Here is a 10465-nt window from a genome sequence, read left to right on the forward strand (position 1 = left end):
GGGGCAGGCGGAGAGTGTTCTTCTGGAATCTCCTCTCCATGTCTTGGTGGCATCTCAAAGGCCACACTCCCCGACGACCACCACCCTCATGCCTCAGCCAGTTTCCCTGTCTCAGAAGATGATGACTTCATCCCACCAAGTTGCCCCAGCCAGAAATCTGGGAGTCATTCTTAATTCCTCATCCTCCTAACCTCTGTACCCAGTTCTTTACTTTTCCCCACAAAGTCTAAGATCTGTCCCTTCACCTCCACACGCACCGCCGTCTAGCCCACACCATCCCGTCACGTCCTGTTGGACTCCGGTGACGGCCACCTGTCTGCTCCCCCTCTACCCTGTTCTCTGTGCAGTTAGGTTTCCATTCTTTTGTTGGGTTCCCACCACATTCAGAATAATCAGATCCCACGGCAGCGATCTGAGTACTGCCCCTATTCTCCAATGTCACCGCCTTTATTGTATTTCTCCCCTGGTCACCCCGGCTTCGGCCGCTCTGGGCACCCTTTTGTTTCATTCCGAATATATATCAAGCTCTCTCCAGTCTCTGGGTTTTTAGAAGGTGTTTCCCCTGATGGATGGGGACACTCTCCCCACACTTCACAGTTCTTCTCTTGGGTCGTGGTGATACATGAACTTACTTTCTTGTCCCATCATCTCCCACCCCCACTCCCACCAGGATGGATGTCCTTATGGGCAGAGACGGTCCTTTTTCCTAACCAGATGCTGAGTACATAATAGACGCTTAATACGTACTTTTTAGACGGTGTGGTAGGACGGTACTGTGAAATGTTCCTTTGCGCCTCTTCCTGTAATTCCCTTCCCCCCCACCCAAACATACACCTTTTTAAAAAGTCACATTCCTCTTCTCCGGAGACACTGGGCTTCAGATTGTCAGGGCAGGGCTCCTGGCAATGCAGAGAGGGGAAGAAAGGAAATTTAAAGCTTCCGGAGCTAAGATCTTGACCTTGACAATAGATAGGGAAGACTTCTGATGAGTGAATTGAAGTTATCCTGGTTGGGGGGGGGTGTGGATGCTGGGGGGAGGTTACAGAGAGCTCCATGTTGAGCGCTGGAGGGGAAGTGAGTGACCCGGGTGCTGTGTGTCAGTCTCCTGCACCTTACGCCAGCTGTGTGCTTATGCGTAAGTTTGGGGGTCTGGGGACAGCGGGGTCTCTGCCTGTGTCCCGGTGCAGTGAAGGGAGGAGAGCGGGGTCCCGGGTCGCGCAGCACAGGGCCGGCACGGCGGCATGGCGGGGTTGGGCCGCAGGGAGGAAGGGGGGCTGCATGGCACGGCTGGGCAGGGAAGCCTGAACAGTGCTGGCAGGGTGGGGGGCTGGTGGCCACCCAGGAAGAGCCTCTGCGCTGGCGTGAGGAAGTCACAGGGTTCCTGGAGACCATCACCGTGGAGACCAGCGGGGATCTATGCCCACCACTGGAGACGGGAGGGGGCCACGGAACGCCCACCGAGGGCCACCCACCTTCCCTCTGAGGCTACAAAGGTTCCTTCCACCGAACACTTAGAGGGCACTGTCGCCTCCTAGACGGCAGGAGAGAGCTCAGGAAATGCCGATCTGATTTTAAACCTGCAGTGACCGAGTCCGCATTTCTTTCACTAGACGGCGTTAGAGCTCAGGACAGAATTTACTCTAAATTCTGGAAAAATCAGAAAGTGTACCTTTTGGTTTTATTCACCCGGGTTTTGTGGCTTGAAAGTGTTGTTCAGACTACAAATGAGTTAACGCCTGACACCTTTGTAAACAGGAGACCTGTGCTCCCCAAGGTCCCTCTCCTAGAAGCAACTCTTGATTTATTGATGGATTGATTGATTTAATGTTTTATTTATTTTTGAGACAGAAAGTGACAGAGCGTGAACGGGGGAGGGGCAGAGAGAGAGGGAGACACAGAATCCGAAGCAGGCTCCAGGCTCCTGGAGCCCGACGCGGGGCTCGAACTCACGGACCGCGAGATCGTGACCTGAGCCAAAGTCGGACGCGTAACCGACTGAGCCACCCAGGCGCCCCTAGAAGCAACTCTTGTTACGTGTCCTTGACCAGTAAAGGTGATTGGATATACACCTGCAAGTTTTTATTTATGTTCCCGTGAATTTCTTATGTGGTCCCTATATGCTATCAAGTGTTTTGAATTCAAGAACTGTGCCTTCTGTGTGAGTCAGAAATGTCCATAAAGTCTTATTTTTTTAGGTGTCTCCATTATTTCAATCTCTCTTTGTTAAGATTATGTCCACATGCAGGATCTCATCTGAATCGACTTCACAGTGAGAGATTACACTCCCTGACTTCATCAGAGTTATTAAATTTATAAAGCGGTCTTCCTGAAAGGGCACTGTCCCTGTTTCTTAATGCCTAATCGGCTTCCCTTACTGGTTTTATTCTTCCTTTTTCTGTCTCTGTCTTGGCATTTCCTGGAGACGTTTTCTTTTGGTTCTTCTCTTTCTCAACACACACACACACACAGAAAGTTTTACTCTGGTGTTGTTGGCAGGGAGAGGTCTGATACGGTAGAAATGGACGCACAACGGCTGATCCCCGTTCAGCACAAGACCGCAGACAGGCTGCTGGCTTGGCTGCTGATGCCGCCATTTACACACTTGTGGGTTGAGACTCAATTTCCCTATCGCAGGGCTCAGCATCTTCTGGCCGGTGCACAACGCAGCTCACTACCCGTTTTATCGTATGGCCGCCAGTTTTTACATTTTCAAACGGCTAAAACGAACCACCCCCCCCCAACAAAAAGACACCCAATATTTTAAGACTTGTGAGAATGACATGAAATTCACATTTCAGTGCTCGTAAATACAGTTCTGTTGGAACACGGCCACCCTCATTTGTCTGCATACTGTCCGTGACCGCTTCTGCGACAGCAGAGTTGTGCAGGGAACACAGATGGGATTTCCTCTCTGGCGCTTTATAAAAAAGTTTGTCAACCTCTGCCTCACCTGGGGGGGAAAAAAAGGATAATGATTCCTACATCAGAGGGTTATTTTTGTGTGTGAGGATTAAATGGGCACTAGAAATAAAAAATGGGTCTGCGCCTGGAATATGCAGGTGCTAGAGAAGTAATTCCCTGCAACCAACCTGTTCCTTTAATCTCATCTCACCCCCCCCCCCAAAAAAAAACAGTGACTCCTCCAGTCAGGATGGTTTCGAAGCCCGGTACAGACCATTTGCAGAGCCAGACGCACGGACAGACAAAATGTACTTCGTATTCCGTGTAGAAATAAATACCTTTCATTAATGAACCTCCCAGAAGCGCACAAGGGTTCATTCAAACCTAAAGGCTTCCCCATTAATTTGATCAGCCTCTAACACACGGTACACAAATGACACAGCGGAGTTTAATAATTTATAACCGTTGTACGGGTGGCAACACAACAGTGGGAAAAGGCACGTTTGCTTGTAAAACGTTCCCACGGGTCCGGGAGATGCCATTTGCTCCGGAAGGAGTCTGCCTGGCCTTTCCAAGACAACCGTGTGCTTCTGAATCCTCTCCCAAAGTACCTCCTGTGCGTCGGGGGTTTTATGTCCCTCTGGCCACTAGAGAGCACTTTGAGACTAACAAACCTTGGTCTGGGCACCCAGGCCTCCCTTTGAACCCCAGGCTCCCGGCTGCGTTCAGTCACCCCGCCTTCTAGCTACAGCAGTGGCTTACAAATGGCTATCAAGGCTGATGGATGCATTTTGTGAAGCTTAGTGACCTGTGGTAGTGATAATGAAGTATTCTGAAGCCCAGCTAACATTTTATTCTGTCACTTTGGTTTTCTGCCTCTGGTGACATCACCTAATTTGTACTGCTTTGCCGCGTGTTTCTAAGGCGAGCGTTTTAGCCAGGGTCCCGGTCTCCTTATTGTTCGGTCTCTTTTCTGTCAGATTGAATTTCTCTCAAAGAGAGAATATTGCTTGATATTGATTCCAGTGCACGAGATAATTTCAGGTTCTCCCTCTGCGGTTCATCCGACGCCCTGTTTAAAATCTCGAAGAGGTTTTCCAAGGCTAAGAGGCGCAGTTCAAAAGAACAGTTCTTAAATGTGTTTAAAAGACCCTTGGCTACATTTTCTGAGGTTTCATCAGCAGTTTGCACCGATACACTTTCCATTGTTATTACAACTGAACCATATCATAGGGAGTTATACCAGCAAGACCATCAAGGTTTCTAAAAAGCTATAAAGCTTTGATGTTTTCTGGCCTATTTCTTACTGTGCTCTTAAAAACGTGTAGCTTCCGCTGAGCCAAATGTGTACCTCTAAAGGCATATGCAGTGAAAAACTCTTCAAGCATCTCAGTTACTACTGCAGTATCTGTCTCTACAGCAAAAGGAGGAGATTCTGTTTGGGGAAGCGAGGGGGGGGGGGGAGTACTTTGTGGTGCGCATTGTGAATGAATAATACAGACTTTTCGGCCTGTCGGTGCTGGGGTCTGGCCGTGGAGATAGAAGAATCTACCTTCCTGACCACTGCTTCTGAGCGTTTCGCAAAGCCGTTTCATTCTGGTATTATTGTTTGCATCAAAGAGAAATCAAAGGCCTCGGTTCTAGCCCTGTTCCCTCAGCCCATGGAGGTGTTTATAAGGAGAGATTTGCGGGGGACTTCTTTGATGTTTTCAAAATTCCAAATAATTTCTCCCTCTTTTGAATGACACTTGACTTTCAAGTGATGAATATTTCTGCATGTGAAATGTCAGTTCTGTCTAATAATAACCTGCTTATAATGTGCCGCTGAAATCGCTAATAGAATTTGCCACCGTTTTTTTTTTTTTTTACAAGAAGGGGTGCTTTGCTCCGCGATCCGGGTGCCTGGCTCATAGAATCTGGCTACAACTGTGGCAGGCTGTTACCAACAAATGGATGGCTTCGGAAGGAGATGGCCCCCTAAAATGTAAACATCCTATCTCACCCTTTGCCAACGCGTACCATTTGAATGGGCTATTAACAAAGACTTTCAAGAAATAGACTCCTGTGGGTTTCACGGGGAGCCATGAATATGAAAGGAGCCATGCAAATATAAAGGAGTGGAAGGCAAAGATAAGGAGTTTACATGGGGGTGTGAGCCTTATTGTGGAGATACTGTTGGCCTTCAGCAGCCAGACTTAGTGTTGAGCTATCAGTCTCTTCGCCAGGTCCGGGCGCCTCGCTCTGCAAATCCTAGAGGGTCTTCTTCCCGCACACACTTATTTATTTATTTCATGCGATGCTTTTTGTGTGGGTGGAAGATAGTAGAAGTCTATCTAAGAGGTAATGTTATCCCTGGGATGTCAACAAGGATTGAATTACATGGGACAAAGCAGAGAGAGCCCAGTCTTGCGTGCACGTATGTATTTTCATTTGCCCGAAACTCCTTGGTTCTCGGGGGCTCTGATCACGCTGGGGACGTATTACCATGGAATATTTAGTGAATGCAAAGAGAAGACGCTCGCTCTTCCTTGTGTGGGCCGAGCCACAGCTCTAGAAAGAAACCCACGCTTCTCCGGTCTCTCACTGCTGCTTGACCACTGAATGCTGCTTAACCTGTTACGTGGCTTTGCCTTCTCTCTGCCCACGTTGGTTGGGCTTTTTCTTAGGCTTCCTGAAGGGCTTAGCAGAGTGCCTTCCACAGAGGCTCTTAGTAAACATTTGTGGTTTGATTCTGAGCTCCAAGGCTGGGCCCAAATAGTGTGGCAGGGAGGAAATCTCTGCAGGTCAACTGTGTGAATGGGAGCAGGCCACATGGCCTTCCTGGGCCATTATTTCCTTCTCCGTAAAAAGAAGGGGCTGGACTCCTGATTGCTGAGGTCACTTGCAGCTCTGTAAATTCCATGTGTTTAAAAAATAGAGCATCTTCTTGCGTTTCCGGACAAAAGAGCCCAGGGTGTGTTTGTGTCTGACCTTCCGCCACATCCCGACTTTCTGGTTTAACGAATCTGGGTTTATTCTTCAGTGAAATGGCTCGGCTCCAAGAGTGGTTGGTGTGATTCTAACACAGTGTAGGTATTGATTTTTTCGTGCAGGGCAGCAGTTACGGTAACCACCAAACTATTAAATCTCTCTCCCTCTCCGAAGGATGACTTCGCGAGGGTCGTTCTACTCCCTTCGTTTGATATTTAACTCGGTCCAGGGCTAATTTGAAGATAGCATTGCCGTCAAACTGTCTCAAAAACCTTCCTTGCCTCCGGGTTGTCGATCAAATGCTGTCGCAGACAGGGGTTGATAAAAAAATGAGACTTTTGGAAGCCTCTGACCTTGCTCCCGCCACGCTGCTCCCCAACGCCTCCCGCGCCGAATCGTAAAATCTCTCGCTGTGAACAGTGTCAATACTTACGCAGGTAAGATAGGCTTGCTTCCTTATTTTGTTTGTTCGTGCTCTGTAGAAGACAGACGTTTCACCTGACGGCATCGACTGTTGTCACGGCAGGACCACAGATGTTACCTTTCATACACACGTACACGGGGAACCACGTTGCTAAAATATTCATTTAATTCCTGCTTTCTCATTTTAGAAGTTTACCCCCTGTGAGCTCGCCAGGTAGCTTGAGGGAAGACACAACATGTCAAGCAGGTTATGATAGCCATCAACTTCTGAAAACCGTTTCACACGGGCTTTCATTTACAATGATTCTCGTAGTTCGAATACACATTATGAAAGGAGCAGGGGCTTTGACGTCAATAAAGAATTCTATATCCAGGGCCACAACGCCTTGCTGATTACCTTTCAGTAGATTCCGCGGTGACCCCCCCAGTAGAGGGACAACTTAATGAGGTCGTTAATATTTCTATAAAACCAGTAATCTGATAAATTCTCTTTTGGCAGGCACTTTTGCAGAACTAGCATAAGTGACTGTTCCACACGAGGCATTATCTTTTCTTGTACAACACTGAAAGCTTACAGGCTGCTTGACAAATTTGAATTTTAAAAAGTAAGAATGATTGGCACTTGGTAACTTACACAGAAATATAAAGTGGTACAAGAAAATTGCCCATTTCGTTCAGATTTACATTTTCTGTTATTTTTTTTTTCTTTTCAGAAGTGATAAGACATGTAATTTCCATCAACTTCAACCAGTTATGTATGAAAGAGGCTACAAGTTCAGCTTTGTAGAGGAAAAGCAAGTCGTGGGGAGAACCGTCGGAACCGGGACAGAGCCGACGGCCTTTCCGGGCCGCCTTTCGTTCTGATTCTAGAGATGGTTCTTTGCAGGCCAAGACCAAAATCCTAATCCTGAGATATGACGTGTCCTGGAAACAATTCTGTTCACGCTTCGTTCCTGATCCCCCAGCCTCAAGGCTTCACTTATCCAATGTCTTTTCAGGTCCATTAAATGCAAGGAGAAAAAGGCAGCAGATAGAGAGGTATGAGTAGGGTTTACAGATGAAGGCTTCTCCTTACGTGTTGGATGCTCTGAAATTTTTGGCACAAAGCAATTATTGTCTATTCCTCCATTTGGTCAACTAACATTCACTGACCTACAATATAGCAAAGCACCCAGCTCTGGGCATATGCCAAGTTAACATTTCCTCATTGATCTTCATTATAATTTTGAAGCTGTGTGATGATAAAGCTAATTGGGTGCATTAACTCATAACAAAAATCCTATTTGGGAATCCTGACTTTTTTTGATATTAATATTCTAGCAGTTTGCAGTCTGTGTGTCTTCCGTTGAACATGAACGACTGACCTCATGTTCTTTTTTGGTCGTTTGTTTTTGAGAGAGTACAAGCAGGAGAAGGGCAGAGAGAGGGGACAGAGGATCCAAAGTGGGCTCTGTGCTGACAGCCGCGAGCCCGAGGTGGGGCCCGAACTCACGAACCGCGAGATCATGCCCTCAACCCGTGAGATCATGTCTGAGCTGACTGAGCCACCCAGGCACCCCCGACCTCATGTGCCAACACACATATAAAAATGTGTATATTGACAAGAACACACATTTAATTCTTTTCTAGAATTTTCATTGACTCCCTTTCTGGTTTAGCAGATATTCCAGTCATTCCCCTACACAAGGTTTAAACAGTTCTCTCTAGTTTGGACTGCTTCATGGAAATATAAACAATTATTCCTCTGAAAAACAGGAACTGTGGCACTTTGCATCTAAGCTGATGAGCTATGAAAAACAATTTTTGACCCTCAGGACTACTGAATTAAGAACCAAGATACCCCAAAAGGAAACTTCCATGAGAACATTAAAAGAAATTTTTTTTTAATGTTTATTTATTTTGGAGAGGGAGAGAGACACAACGTGAGTGGGAGAGGGGAAGAGACAGAGGGAGACACAGAATCCTAAGCAGGCTCCGGGCGCTGAGCTGTCAGCCCAGAGCCCAACAGGGGGCTTGAACTCACAGACTGCGAGATCATGACCTGAGCCGAAGTCAGCCGCTCAGCCGACTGAGCCACCCAGCTGCCCCTCATCAGAACATTTATTGTGTTCACTGAGCCAGCAACGACACTCTGAGACAAGTGGGTAAGCCCCGTGAGGGCAAGGACTGGCTGATCCTGTTTATTGTTGGTGTTCGCGACACTGAGCACGCAATTAGTAAAAAAAAGAAAAAAAAAAAAAAGATTGAATGATCGAATGTTACCGAATTTGCAGATGAGGAAACAAAGACTCCGAGAACAGGAGTCCCTTCTGAAAGTCATTTGGGTAATCAGAAGTGGAACTACAGTTCAGACTCTGGTCTGAGTCCAAGGCCTGTGCCCTTCTCCCATGATAACCCTGATGCACACACTGGCAGTTTTCCAGACTCTCTATTTCTGGGTTGCAAGCCACATCCTTTCTCGGGCAAGAAGAGGTGGGGGGCGGGGGGAAGTGGTAAGCAGTATCTTGATAGAGCAGACATTCATGAATGCCATCAAAGCCCCATCTGAGGCAGCCCCCAAAGAATCTCGCCTTCACTTCTACCTTCTCTTTTCTTCTTCTTCCTTTTTTTTTTTTTTTTTTTGAATGTTTATTTATTTTTGAGAGAGAAGGAGCATGAGCGGGGCAGGAAGCGAGAGAGAGGGGACAGAGGATCCGAAGGGGGCTCTGCGTTGACGGTGGTGAATCAGAACTCATGATTATTACAGTCTCCACTAATTACGGAGTGCTGACAATATCCTCGAGTCCTCAAACCCACGAATGACGAGATCATGACCTGAGCCGAAGTCGGGGACTCCACCGACCGAGCCACCCAGGTGCCCTGAATTCTATCTTTTTAATCTAGATCCCCCACGTTTGAGGTACTGAAATATATTCCAGGTTATACTATAGATCGGGCACGGATAACCCACAGTCCCGTAAACAGAGGAGCCACACCAAGCCTGAGACAGGAGTCCTTAACAAACGTCTGTGTTCACCCCGCTGGGAAGCCCCCTCTCCTTGCTCTGGATGTGGCCGAAAACAGAGTGAGCCTCTGGGTCTGTGGTAGGCGGAGAAAGATCCTCAATTAGAAACCAAAACACAAGGTATTAGCAAGAGAGATTTAACACTTACAGTCACGCTTGGAGTTACAAGGTGTTCATGAGCAAGACAAACCAAGGAATGCATTTTTCTTCCTCCTTGGCTGCCTGGGTTGGCCGTTGGTGCAGAATAATTGAAACTTCAAGTTCTGAGACTATGAATCAGGAGGGTTTCCTGTGTTATGAATGATGTCATCTTGTAAGGCCAGAGACTTGCTGTGAAAGGCAGGAACATTCAGGGTAATGTGTTTGCAGCAAGCAGGGTCCTGAATTTATTGCAGAGGGGAGTGTGTGAGCTGACCAAAATGGAGAATGATGAGAAGTAACTAAATTATGTATGGCAGTCTTTATAGAGCAGAGGAAGGAAGAAAGCTTAATGATATTGTGGTTGAAGGCCCAGCAGCAATTGGTGATGTATTGGCTGGAGATTGCTAAGAAGAGAAATGAATCCACGAAGACTCGAAGACTATAGATGAGCCTGACAAAGACCAAGCAGTGGATTTGGGAGGGGGGAGGGGAACCAAGGGCTCCGTATAGAATGCATTTTAGTGGCAACAAGCCAGCCAAGTAAAGTTAACTTGACATTAAAAAGCATCATCTTAATCTGTGTAGCTCTTTCAAGCCTGACTCTTATCAAAGCAAAAAAAAAAAAAAAAAAAAAAAAATCTATAGTTAACCATGAAGTATTTTTCTCTTTGCTTTCCCCGCATCCACCAAAAGCCGTACATAATTTAATTATTGAATCTACAGGCTGGCCCATGATGATGAAGAACGGTATGTCTGCGGGAGTGAGAAATTAGGTAGAACCAACTGTGTGTTCTCATCATTCTTGCCCCGTTAGGGTAAATTAATAAAGTTAACAAGCTTTTGTTTGGCTTAGTGGCTCAGATCTGGGATGTGCCGATCAGAACTCATGATTATTACAGTCGCTATTATTTATGGAGTGCTGACAACATCCTCAGGTTCTGTGTGTAAAACAGAAAGGGTTCTTTTGTCATTCTCTGTGCTGGAACCCACGTTCCTCCAGGATTAGAGGCTACACGTTTGAATAGA

The sequence above is a fragment of the Lynx rufus genome, unplaced genomic scaffold (genome assembly GCF_022079265.1).
Source record: "Lynx rufus isolate CCGP_SWC_20201006 ecotype Redwood Valley unplaced genomic scaffold, mLynRuf1.p SCAF_3, whole genome shotgun sequence".
NCBI classification, from domain to species: domain Eukaryota; kingdom Metazoa; phylum Chordata; class Mammalia; order Carnivora; family Felidae; genus Lynx; species Lynx rufus.